Source organism: Schistocerca serialis, chromosome 12 (genome assembly GCF_023864345.2).
Source record: "Schistocerca serialis cubense isolate TAMUIC-IGC-003099 chromosome 12, iqSchSeri2.2, whole genome shotgun sequence".
Taxonomy (NCBI): domain Eukaryota; kingdom Metazoa; phylum Arthropoda; class Insecta; order Orthoptera; family Acrididae; genus Schistocerca; species Schistocerca serialis.
The window spans coordinates 117,536,349-117,548,904 of record NC_064649.1 but is presented as its reverse complement, the minus strand read 5'-3'; the positions used below and the strand labels follow the sequence as shown (position 1 = coordinate 117,548,904).

General features: G+C 42.8%; 1 non-coding gene across 1 annotated transcript; it reads right to left on the bottom strand.

Annotated features, from left to right (window-relative positions):
- Positions 1–243: 243 nt before the first annotated feature.
- Trnas-cga (transfer RNA serine (anticodon CGA)) lies at positions 244–318 on the bottom strand. The gene has a single exon. It is a non-coding gene; the product is annotated as a tRNA-Ser (tRNA).
- Between the last annotated feature and the right edge of the window lie 12,238 nt (positions 319–12,556).

Below are 12,556 nucleotides of genomic sequence, written 5' to 3'. Positions count from 1 at the left end.
ATATTAGAGAAAGCTGTATGTGAAGTGAGTGAGGAAATCATGAAACTGGCTGCTAGGGAAGCAGTGGAAGAAAATTATGGATGTTCAGATATTGCAGTTGCACTTGAGGGAAGTTGCCAGAAAAGAGGACATACTTCTCTGAATGGAGTAGTGACTGCCACGAGTGTAGACACCGGTAATGTTTCTAGAATGAAATTTTCACTCTGTGCGCTGATATGAAACTTCCTGGCAGTTTAAAAGTGTGTGCCTGACCGAGAATCGAACTCGGGACCTTTGCCTTTCGCGGGCAAGTGCTCTACCAACTGAGCTACCCAAGCACGACTCACGCCCCGTCGCTTTACTTCTGCCAGTACCTCGTCTCCTACCTTCCAGACTTTACAGAAGCTCTCCTGCGAACCTTGCAGAACTAGCACTCCTGAAAGAAAGGCTATTGCGGAGACATGGCTTAGCCACAGCCTGGGGGATATTTCTAGAATGAAATTTTCACTCTACAGCGGAGTGTGCGCTGATATGATAGTTTAATACCGGTAATGTGTTAGATGTGGAGATAATGTCTAAATATTGCAAATGTTTCTAAGTCAGTGAACATAAAGAACACAAGTGTGTGGCTGATTTTAGAGGAACAAGTGGTGGTATGGAAGTTCATGTAGTACAAAAAATATTTCATCGCTCCATAGAAACAAGAGGCGTACGGTACGCCAAATATTTGGCCGATGGTGACAGTAAGGCATACAACATTATGCTGAACACTAATATGCAGATGCCATTATTAGCAAAATAGAATGTGTAGACCATGTTCAAAAACATTTGGGAACAAGGCTGGCAAAACTGTTTTTTTCATAAATGTGTCAAATACTTGCCTAAATTAACATGGGTTAGATAAGCAGAGTGTCGTCCCCTTAAACACGCGGCCCGACATTGTTTTAATGCTAACGCTTTCCGCAGAACATACTAATTTACATGTCTTGTGAATGTGAACGTCTATCCCTAGTTGTTCAAGGTGTTAGTTTTTTTCTGAACATGAATATATATACGCACACAGAGTGTCCCCGGAGGAATGGTCAGTGTATTCATATGACAGGAACGATCGTCGAAGCAAAACAGTAAACATGAGGACAGGAACACAAAGTAAAATTGAGAAATAGGTGATTGACAGAAGGAACATGCAAGCGACAGAAAAGAAGACGAAATTCTGCGAGTAACGGAGACAGCAAATAAGCCACCGCATGAAACCTTACTGATAAAGGCGAAGGAAAGGAAATCAGGTCCTAAGTAGGCCATTTTTATGAGCATGTACAATACTCCGTAAGGAAGAGCCTCTACATGTCTTTTCCCCGTAAGGCTTCACGTTTCCACATAAGAGGAAAGGGTTCTCATTGTCTCTGAATAAAATCTGTACTTGCCTTTTCGTCGCAAGGCTACACGCTTCCGTATAAGAGAAGAATACTGTTAATATCTCTACTTCTATGAATTGTGGCCGAGTTGATTAACCGAAAATACAAGTATTTACTGTAAAAGTTCCCGGTAGAAGGGAATTAGCCTAGTTGTATGAGGAGAAGACTGCATGCACTTAAATTCCAGAGAAATGACACAAGTTTCCTCGTAGAGTGCTTCTAGGAACCCGCTAGTCAGCGTGTTTGCTTTCGTTTACATCGCACGGCTAGGGAATCCGGTAGCGCCATCTGCCGACGAGCCAACGGTAGCGGCGCCCGCGGCTTATCTCCAGTAATAGCCGCTAGGCGGCAGCAGCGACATTGCGAAATGTGCTTTTAATGCTCTCGTAAAACGGTTTAAGGTCCATTCGTGACGTTAGAAATTGCGTCTACAGAAGCGTGTGTACAGTGATGACCGTTTGATAATAATTATCTCCTCCAGAGCCGAGTCTCTGTACGAATTGTTCTCATTATCGTTCGTGCATATTATGCATTTTGTGCACAACAGTTATCCCACGATTTATTGTGTGTAAACGGATGCTACTTCAAGAAATAGTTCACGAGGCGGACGTGATAAATTCTCTTTAATGTTTCTACACGTCTCTTCCACTCTAGTAATCGTAATAAGCATGCATGTCATAGAGAGCAATATTCAGATCGGAAGCGATTGCAATGGATCAGATGTAGAAATAAATTCTATTGCTCATGTTGAGCTTAATATATGCAAATATAGTGTCGTATTTTCATGTCATAAATGGCAGTCCAGATTTTCTTTGTGGTGCAATTGCTGTCGTCAAGTTACATACTGAACAAATAGTTTTTTAGGGTCTCTAAAAGAGACACAAAAATGTAATTCACAGAAGTAACTGTTTCGTGTGTTCAGGAGAAGAAGCAGCTGAAGTTGTTCGGGTCAGTTATAGTTTCTGATACCATTGCAAGAGATGACGATTACCCTTCCGTCGTTACTGAATTAATGAGTTAACGAATGTAGAATGAAAACAGAGTTAAAATTGTGTAACATCAATTTGAAAGTAACATATGATTGAAATCCATACACTAAGTTGATAATTGACGTACAAATTCACTTTAGCGGACTGCCCGACTAGCTCAGTCGGTAGAGCAGGAGACTCAAACTCCAATTTGGGCGACCGGTCGTGGGTTCGAACCCCACGCTGGGCAAAAGTTTTTTTAATTTACTGCTTACAGCAGAATATATGTCAGATTGTAACATTAAAATGTTTTGGCCACAAAAAATGACTTTTGGTGCAGCGCATTGACTTTTCATTGGAGATCAGGTGCTCTGTCTCATCTACACTGCGTGCGCTGATATTAATGGGTACAAATTCCTTACTAGTTTAAATCTACATTAACACCACTGTGAGGTGCATGGCAAAGAGTTCGTGCTACTGTACCGGTTATTAGGATTTCTTCCTTTTCCATTCACGTGTTGTGGTGTTTGTTTGAACGCCTCTGTGCGTGCAGTAATTATTCTAATATTACCCTCACGAAGCTTGCACAGGACAGAGTAGCATGGAGAGCTGCATCAAACCAGTCTCAGGACTGAAGACGACAACAACAATATGCCCTCACGATCCCTATGCGAGCGGTACATAGGGGATTGTAGTATATTCCTAGAGTCATCGTTTAAAGCCCATACTTGCAACTTCGTTAACAGACTTCTGTCTTCAACAGTCTTACAGTTCAGTTTCTTTGGTATCTCTGTGACACTGTCCCATTCATTAAATGAACCTGTCGCCATTCGTAAGGCCTTTCTATGTATACGTTCAATATCCCCTGTCGATACTATCCGGTACGAGTTCCACTCACTTGAGCAATATTCTAGGATGGGTTGCGCAAGTGATTTGTAAGCAATCTCATTTGTAGACTGACTGCATTTCCCCACTATTCAACCAATAAACCGAAGTCTGCCACCTGCTTTGCCACAACTGAACCTATGTGATCATTCCATTTCATATGCCTACAAAGTGTTACAGCAAGGCATTTGTATGAGTTGACTGATTCCAGCAGTGACTCATTGATATTATAGTCATAGGATACTACGTTTTTCCGTTTTGTGAAGTGAAAAATGTTACATTTCTGAACATTCAGAGCAAGTTGTCAATCTCGGCACAACATTGATATCTTATCAAGATCAAACTGAATATTTATGCAGCTTCTTCCAGATAACTGCATCGCCTGAAAAAAGCCTCATTTTACTATTAATATTGTCTGCAAGGTAATTAATATACAACATGAACAGCAAAGGTATATACGAAATTTCGCGTACTGAGACAGACAAGATTTACATAATCATAATCAGGCCATAGCTTCTGGATTAATGCTTTCAGTAACTAACACATCTTTCAGCGATGGAGCTCTTAGGTGTGTTAATACCACTATCGGACTTATTTTATTGGATGCGATTTTAGACAGGAGTGTTTTCGTGTCATCCTAGGCACCCTATTTGTTAGTGTTTCGTGGAAACTGAGGTAAACTAAACTGAACATTGCCTTCTGGAATATAAAAATTATCTCAAGACAAGCGGCTACGCCACCTATGGGAATGTAGATCGAGTAGGACTGTTACTACTTGTAAATGTATCAAAATTCGATATATCGCTATTTTAAAAGCATCGCTACCGGCCACTCGTCAGTCGGGACAGGTATCGATATATCGACGGGAAATATATCGACTTATAGGCCTATAACGTAGCGGCTGGGCTGCATGCCGTAAACAGACTGCCGCTTTAAGAGTTGTATATTTAAGTACTGATTTATTATTAGATGTTCTTTACATCAACAAGCTAGCAGCCTGATTATCCAGAATTGGAGGGAAAAAGATGCACGTACACACTTGGCGATAGCTGCTTTGCTAACAATGGTAACTGCATTTAAGTGAAAAGGCGTCTGGTGGGTCCGTCATTCGGTTTCATCTCATATCGGATTCGTCGGGAATACTTCATGTCGACTTTCCTGGTTTTTGTTTCTGCAAACACCAGCGATCTAGAAGTTGTAGTGTGAAAATTGTGTGGTGCAGCTAAACGTTGTAATTTTTCTGTTCGTGTCGCCCATTACGTCAGCATCCCCCCCCCTTTCCCCCCCCCCCCCCCCCCCCAAAGGCAAATCTTGCCATTTAGATTTTTGTTCATGATTTTTCGTCAACTGTTTTTGAAGAATTTCGAAGAGATGAAATAGCATACAAGTTTTCGTTATTCCATTCACACTCTTCCCCCCCCCCCCCCCCCCCCACTCCCCACCCCGCCATTGCAATTGGACTACTACTTTGAAGATTGGACGTGATGAACGCTCAAATATCGGCACTCGATATTTCCATTTCAATATTTGGGCGAAGTATATCGCCGATATGTGAGGGTTACTTCTCTACATAGCCACCGCTCTGACGTAGACATTTGTCGGAACGTTATTCCAAAATTCCGACACCATCGTCATACAAGTGATAAATGACGTAGAAATTCCCTTTGGCAGACTGCCCGGCTAGCTCAGGCCGGCCGCTGTGGCCGTGCGGTTAAAGGCGCTTCAGTCTGGAACCGCGTGCCCGCTCCGGTCGCAGGTTCGAATCCTGCCTCGGGCATGGATGTGTGTGATGTCCTTAGGTTAGTTAGGTTTAATTAGTTCTAAGTTCTAGGCGACTGATGACCTCAGAAGTTAAGTCGCATAGTGCTCAGAGCCATTTGAACCATTTTAACCGAGCCTGGTGGGTGAGCGGTAACGCTCGGGCCTGGCATTCGGGAGGACCTGGGTTCAATTCCCAGTCCGGCAGTCTTGACTGAGGTTTCCGTGGTTTCCTTAGTCACACCAGGCAAATGCCGGGACTGTACCCTTTCGATGGCCACGGCTAACATTCCCGCCCAATCCCTTCCCCCCGATAACGACAGTTCCGTTTCAGCCGCGCTCGCGAGTGGCCGCTGTTAACTGTTGCGCTGCACTTCAGTGTTTACATCGCTGTACTTGCGCTTCGCCGAGTGCCGTCCGTCCGTTAATCTCCGTGTTCGTTCCTGTTCCTTGTGATCTGATCGCTCTTTCTGGTCTTGCTGCTGCTACTTGGAATTTCGGTTGTTTAACCGAAATTGCTTCGCTGGATTAACCATGGCTACAAACCTCAGGAAGAATACTCTGGTATTTGCTTTTGACAAAGAATCCCATCCCGTTCAGCCGACATCCCTGGAAATAAATGACTGGATTACACAGGTAATTGGTCTAAATTCTGAAACCGTTCATACCTGGCAACTGGATCAGGAAAAATACTGTGTTTTTGTCAAGTTAATCAGTGCTTCGACTGTTGATAAAGTGTTACGAAAGTGGGGCTATGAAGTAGACTTTGTGCATAGAAATGGTTATAAAAGTAAGGTTTCCATCTATAGAGCGGACATTCATTACAAAACCGTTCGTGTCTTGAATCTCCCCATCGAAATTGAAAATGATAAGATTAAGGATGCTCTTTTAAACTACGGAGACGTTAAATCAATTGCAAATGAAAGATGGTCGCCTCGCTTTAAACTGCAGTGTTTTAACGGGGTCCGCTGTGTAGAGATGGACGTTAAGACGAATATTCCGTCTCACATAACTGTTTGTGGGTATAAGGCACAAATTGTTTATACAGGTCAGGAAGCTACATGTCATATATGTAATGAAACCGGCCACTTCAGACAGGAATGTCCGCGGCGAACTGTTGTGCTTAAAAGTAATTTGATACAGCGTCAGAAGCTTACCTTAAATGATCTGTTCCCAAAGAATAGCCCGGAACAACTGGTTGAGGATGTTAACGCAGCGGGACAAGCTGATGTCTCCCTTCACGATAACAGTCAATTTCCCCCGTTAACAACAAAAGGAAACCCCGTTGCCACTACTCGTGAAACTGAAATGCAACCGAAAAAACGACCTCTGGAGATAACTGATAGTTGTTCAGAGGACGAGCTGTCTTGTCCCACTCCCTCACTTCGCAAGCAAAAACAGTGCGATGAGAAGGCAGAGGAACCTGAAGGCAAAATGCGAATGGAAACTAATGAACAGAAAGATAATACACATACGGTACCAGAAAATGAAAGGGGTGTAAGCAGCATTAATTTGCAAGAAACAACAGATGCAGTAGCCGATTGCAAAGATCAGAATCTATCTGTTAATAAACAAATTCAGGGAGAGGATGCAAAACTACAGTCTCCATTTGTTTCCCTCGATCAGAAAGTGAGTGAAATTAATAAAGAACGAGGAAGTGGTGGCCAAACTGAAATCACGGTCAACACCTCAGGGCAGGCGCCGGCAACCGAAATTGCTAAAGCGTCTGCTGCTGCTCCAGATAAGCCGCGAAGTAAAATACCGACGCAACCAAATGAGAATGTAGCTCGTAACCAAGGGAAGGGAAAATCCAGTAGGGGCGACCCAAGCCCAAAGAATGTTCAGTCCGAAACGGTCGTACACGAATCACTGGAGGAAAAATCAGAAAGTTTACCAGGAAATCAGTCTGCTTGCGGTACAAGAGAAAACATCAGAAGTAGAAAAAAAACGGGACAGTAACTAATAAACTGATTGAAGTGTTATTCCATGTTCAGCCTTCCGAGAAAACTGTTACAGCTTAACTGAACCCTGAACCACAGTAAACTAAATTAGTTCAACAAAACAACTACATAGTGACAGCACAATGACGCAATCTTATTCTGTCACCACTATAAACATAAATAAAATCACGACCGGTTTGAAATTACCGGCCCTTAAGGAATTTTTGTACGAATCCGCGACTGATATTGCCCTGTTACAAGAAGTTCTAATTTCGGATTTGGTAATTCCCGGTTTTGTCAGTTACATAAATGTGTCTCCCGAAACAAGTGTTGGAACAGCTGTTTTGGTAAGGGAAGGGATTACAGTAAGCGAGGTGGAACGACTGGAATCCGGAAGGGGAATAGGACTAAATATCTATGATGTGACTATCATCAACTTGTACGCCCCTTCAGGAAGTTCTCATCGAGCTGACAGGGCACGTTTCTTCAAAGACGACTTGATATACTTGTTAAGGAAATCACCAAGACAGTTATTACTTGGAGGTGATTTTAATTGTGTTTTAAATCGAAAAGATCAGTTACCTAATTTTAATTTCTCAAGTGAAGTAAAACAATTAGTTACTGGTTTAGAATTAAAGGATATATGGGAAATCAAATACCCCTCCATTGTTGAGTTCACTTATGTCACGGCAACATCACGTAGCAGGATTGACAGACTATATATTTCTAAAAATCTTGTAACTTCCGTGACAAAAGTAGAAACCATTCCTACGTACTTTTCAGACCATTCAAGTGTCTTAGCTTGCATAAATCTAACAAGACAGCCGGTTCGCCGATTCAAGAATCAGTGGAATTTGAACACTTCCTTGTTAGTTAATCATGATTTAGAAGATCTGATTAAAGAAACATGGGCAATATGCCTGCGAGCCCGTAGTAGATATGCCACTGCTATTGACTGGTGGGTTAAAATGGCAAAGCCAAAGTTGAGGAAAGTTCTTATTCAATACAGTGCCCAGAGCGCAAGGGAAATGAAATGCACTATAGAGTATTACTATTCCGTTTTGAGAGATCTATATGATCAAGTCTCAGCAGGTTCCTCACTTCGGATAGCAGACATCAAAAAAGTCAAAGCCAAGTTACTTAATATCAAGAGAAGTCAAATGGAAGGGTTGAAAATAAAATCGAAGGCAAATTCGGTGTCAGCAGATGAAACTACTTCCCTATATCATTTAGTGAAGCATACGAAAAACGGGAGAAGGACTTTTATTGAAGAAATTCGAACAAAACACGGTACGATTCTCAGAACCCAGCAGGATATCATGGACGAGATTTATCGCTATTATTGCGAGCTATATTCTGTACATCAAAGTAGTGAAGCTTCCTTGGAAGAATTCCTTGACATCCTAGCCCCACAGCTGACAGAAGATGACAACGAAAATTTTCTCGAGGTTGTCAGTGAAGAAGACGTGTATGAGACTCTGTGCGCCTCGCCACCAAAAAAATCCCCAGGACCGGATGGTCTGCCAGCAGAATTTTACATCCGTTACTGGCCAATAGTGGGTGCGAAAATCACGGACATTGTAAATGAGGTTATTCAGGGTAAAATGATTCCGGCTGAGTTTAAGGAGAGTAAAATTGTTCTGGTGCCAAAAAATAATGGAAACAAAGATTTAAATAATTTTCGTCCAATTTCACTGCTGAATTCTGATTATAAATTAATAGCTAGAATAATAAACAAGAGAATTTCATGCCTTACAGACAAAATTATTAGTCAACATCAGAACTGTGCGCAAGGCAGAACCATTTTTCAAAATCTAGCGGAATTCAGGGATATCATTGCAATAACTTCTGTAACAAACATAAAGTGTGCTTTATTGTTTTTAGATTTTTATAAGGCGTTCGATGTAGTAAACCATGAATATCTTCTACAGACATTGAAGAAAATAGGTTTCAACGATAGGGTTATACAGTTGATTAAGAACATAGCAACTGGAATAAATGCTAAAATAGGTGAATTGTCAACAATCCAGGCCGATGCAAATACAACGAGGTGTTCCTCAAGGAAGTCCTCTGTCCATGTCGCTCTTCGTAATTTCGCTGGAACCTTTCCTCCGACATGTCCATGCTAAATTAAAAGGCTTAACATTATCAGGAAACAAAACAGTTATAAGAGCCTATGCTGACGATATAGGGGTCATTATAAGGAATAATGACGAGGTAACCACGCTAGCAACAGTGATTGATTCGTACTGTAGAGCATCTGGAGCCAATGCAAACGGAAAAAAAGTAAGATGTTAAATCTCAGAGGTTTTGATAATATCAACGTCGAGTGGGCAAACTTAGTCCGACAACATAAAACACTTGGGATCACCCTGACAGCATGCCCTATGAAAATGACGGCTTTAAATTGGAAAGTTGCAGCAGATAAAGTGCAAGGAGCCATTGTAGAGAATTTAACTCGATATATGAACCAAGTTCAAAGAACACAGTATATCAACTCATGCATCCTTGCTAAGGCTTATTATACTGCCCAGCTGTTTCCAATACTGAGAATGAAAGCGAGGAGAATAATGTCCAAAATCACAAAATTTTTGTGGAGAGGTGAAGTGTTCAGAGTACCTGCTAAAGTAGCCACTTTAGATCCTAAAAATGGTGGACTAGGATTAACTGATATAACGGATAAAGCCTCTGCTCTTTTTATCAAAAGGCAAGTTAATTTAATAAGAGACTCGCGAGAAAGCATAACCAGCCAACTTTTCAACATCATTAAACCTCCAAGCCTGCTTCCCCCGATTGACGTGCAGAATATCAACAGTCGCTTACAGCACGTGAGGATTTTCTATGTTGAGTTTAGTTATGTCAGTGTCGAACTCAGGCAGTCCCGACACTTAACATCGAGAGCCATAATGCGGGAACGAAAGAAAAGCGAAGGAAGAAACAAAATAGAACGACAGGTTCCAAACATTGAGTGGACTGAGATTTGGAAAAACATTAGTTCTAATGTGCTCACGTCTAATATAAAAACGTCTTGGTACAAGACAGTTAACAACATAGTTAGCACCAATGAAAGACTGCACGCAATCGGACTCTGTGAAACAAATTTATGTCAACAATGTCATCTAGTTGACACAGTAATTCATCGATATACTTGCAGTGGTCACATGAATAGTTGGAAGTGGATCCGGGAGCAAATAGCTCTGATTACAAGAACATCCCCTGAGTATATATCGCTGTCATTGATACACAGGCCTGAAGCACGTTGTTTCCCAGAAGCAAAAAATAACGCTGTGTACTGGTTGCTGGGAAATTTTGTTAACTACGTCCTTAACAAATTAGGATCCGATAGCATCATAGACTTCAAGGTACACATGCTGTGTGAGTTCCACAAAATTAGAAGCTATTCGAATCACAAGAAAAAGTTCGGTAATATGCTAAAAATTGTATTTGAAAGAATGGGCACTGGTTAATATAAAAAAGAAGACTGTGTTGACAGTGATGTATTGTAGTTACCTTAAGAATACTATTTAAGATTTTACAGTATATTTATGATGTGTGCTTTCTCTACTTCAGAGAGTAATTTTTTGAAATTTATAATCTAATGTACAGAACTTATGTGACATTGAGATTGTGTGTCTAATAGTGCCAAACACAAATCATGAAAGGTGCATTATTGGCTTATACTAGAAATTTGGAAATAGACAGTTTTTATAGAAATCTCCTTATCGATTGGTTAAAACCATAAGATACTATCCGATAAATGTAATATTCAATGGCTGCCACATTGCCCTGTTCATTTTTGCAGTGAAAGACTGATTATATAGATCTGATCACTTCAAATACTAAGATTCAATTAATGTCCAGAACGTGTAGTTGGAAGGCTAGTCAACTTTATTATATATCTCCTTTCCGCCATTCTCAAGTATTTATGTTTAATTTAATTCTTTCTGGTGATTTAGTCAGTAACACAATCTTCTGTTGTCTTTCCTTAATGTCAGCGCAATTGAAATGATCAAACCGCTTTGTTTAAATAACTTCATGTATGTATAACTTAGTATGTATTAGCAATGTGTAACATTGTTTTTTTAATAAAGGTTTTATAAAAAAAAAAAAAAGTCGGTAGAGCAGGAGACTCAAACTCCAATTTGGTCGACCGGTCGTGGGTTCGAACCCCACGCTGGGCAAAATTTTTTTTAATTTACTGCTTACAGCAGAATATATGTCAGATTGTAACATTAAAATGTTTTGGCCACAAAAAATGACTTTTGGTGCAGCGCATTGACTTTTCATTGGAGATCAGGTGCTCTGTCTCATCTACACTCCTGGAAATGGAAAAAAGAACACATTGACACCGGTGTGTCAGACCCACCATACTTGCTCCGGACATTGCGAGAGGGCTGTACAAGCAATGATCACACGCACGGCACAGCGGACACACCAGGAACCGCGGTGTTGGCCGTCGAATGGCGCTAGCTGCGCAGCATTTGTGCACCGCCGCCGTCAGTGTCAGCCAGTTTGCCGTGGCATACGGAGCTCCATCGCAGTCTTTAACACTGGTAGCATGCCGCGACAGCGTGGACGTGAACCGTATGTGCAGTTGACGGACTTTGAGCGAGGGCGTATAGTGGGCATGCGGGAGGCCGGGTGGACGTACCGCCGAATTGCTCAACACGTGGGGCGTGAGGTCTCCACAGTACATCGATGTTGTCGCCAGTGGTCGGCGGAAGGTGCACGTGCCCGTCGACCTGGGACCGGACCGCAGCGACGCACGGATGCACGCCAAGACCGTAGGATCCTACGCAGTGCCGTAGGGGACCGCACCGCCACTTCCCAGCAAATTAGGGACGCTCCTGGGGTACCAGCGAGGACCATTCGCAACCGTCTCCATGAAGCTGGGCTACGGTCCCGCACACGGTTAGGCCGTCTTCCGCTCACGCCCCAACATCGTGCAGCCCGCCTCCAGTGGTGTCGCGACAGGCGTGAATGGAGGGACGAATGGAGACGTGTCGTCTTCAGCGATGAGAGTCGCTTCTGCCTTGGTGCCAATGATGGTCGTATGCGTGTTTGGCGCCGTGCAGGTGAGCGCCACAATCAGGACTGCATACGACCGAGGCACACAGGGCCAACACCCGGCATCATGGTGTGGGGAGCGATCTCCTACACTGGCCGTACACCACTGGTGATCGTCGAGGGGACACTGAATAGTGCACGGTACATCCAAACCGTCATCGAACCCATCGTTCTACCATTCCTAGACCGGCAAGGGAACTTGCTGTTCCAACAGGACAATGCACGTCCGCATGTATCCCGTGCCACCCAACGTGCTCTAGAAGGTGTAAGTCAACTACCCTGGCCAGCAAGATCTCCGGATCTGTCCCCCATTGAGCATGTTTGGGACTCGATGAAACGTCGTCTCACGCGGTCTGCACGTCCAGCACGAACGCTGGTCCAGCTGAGGCGCCAGATGGAAATGGCATGGCAAGCCGTTCCACAGGACTACATCCAGCATCTCTACGATCGTCTCCATGGGAGAATAGCAGCCTGCATTGCTGCGAAAGGTGGATAAACACTGTACTAGTGCCGACATTGTGCATGCTCTGTTGCCCGTGTCTAT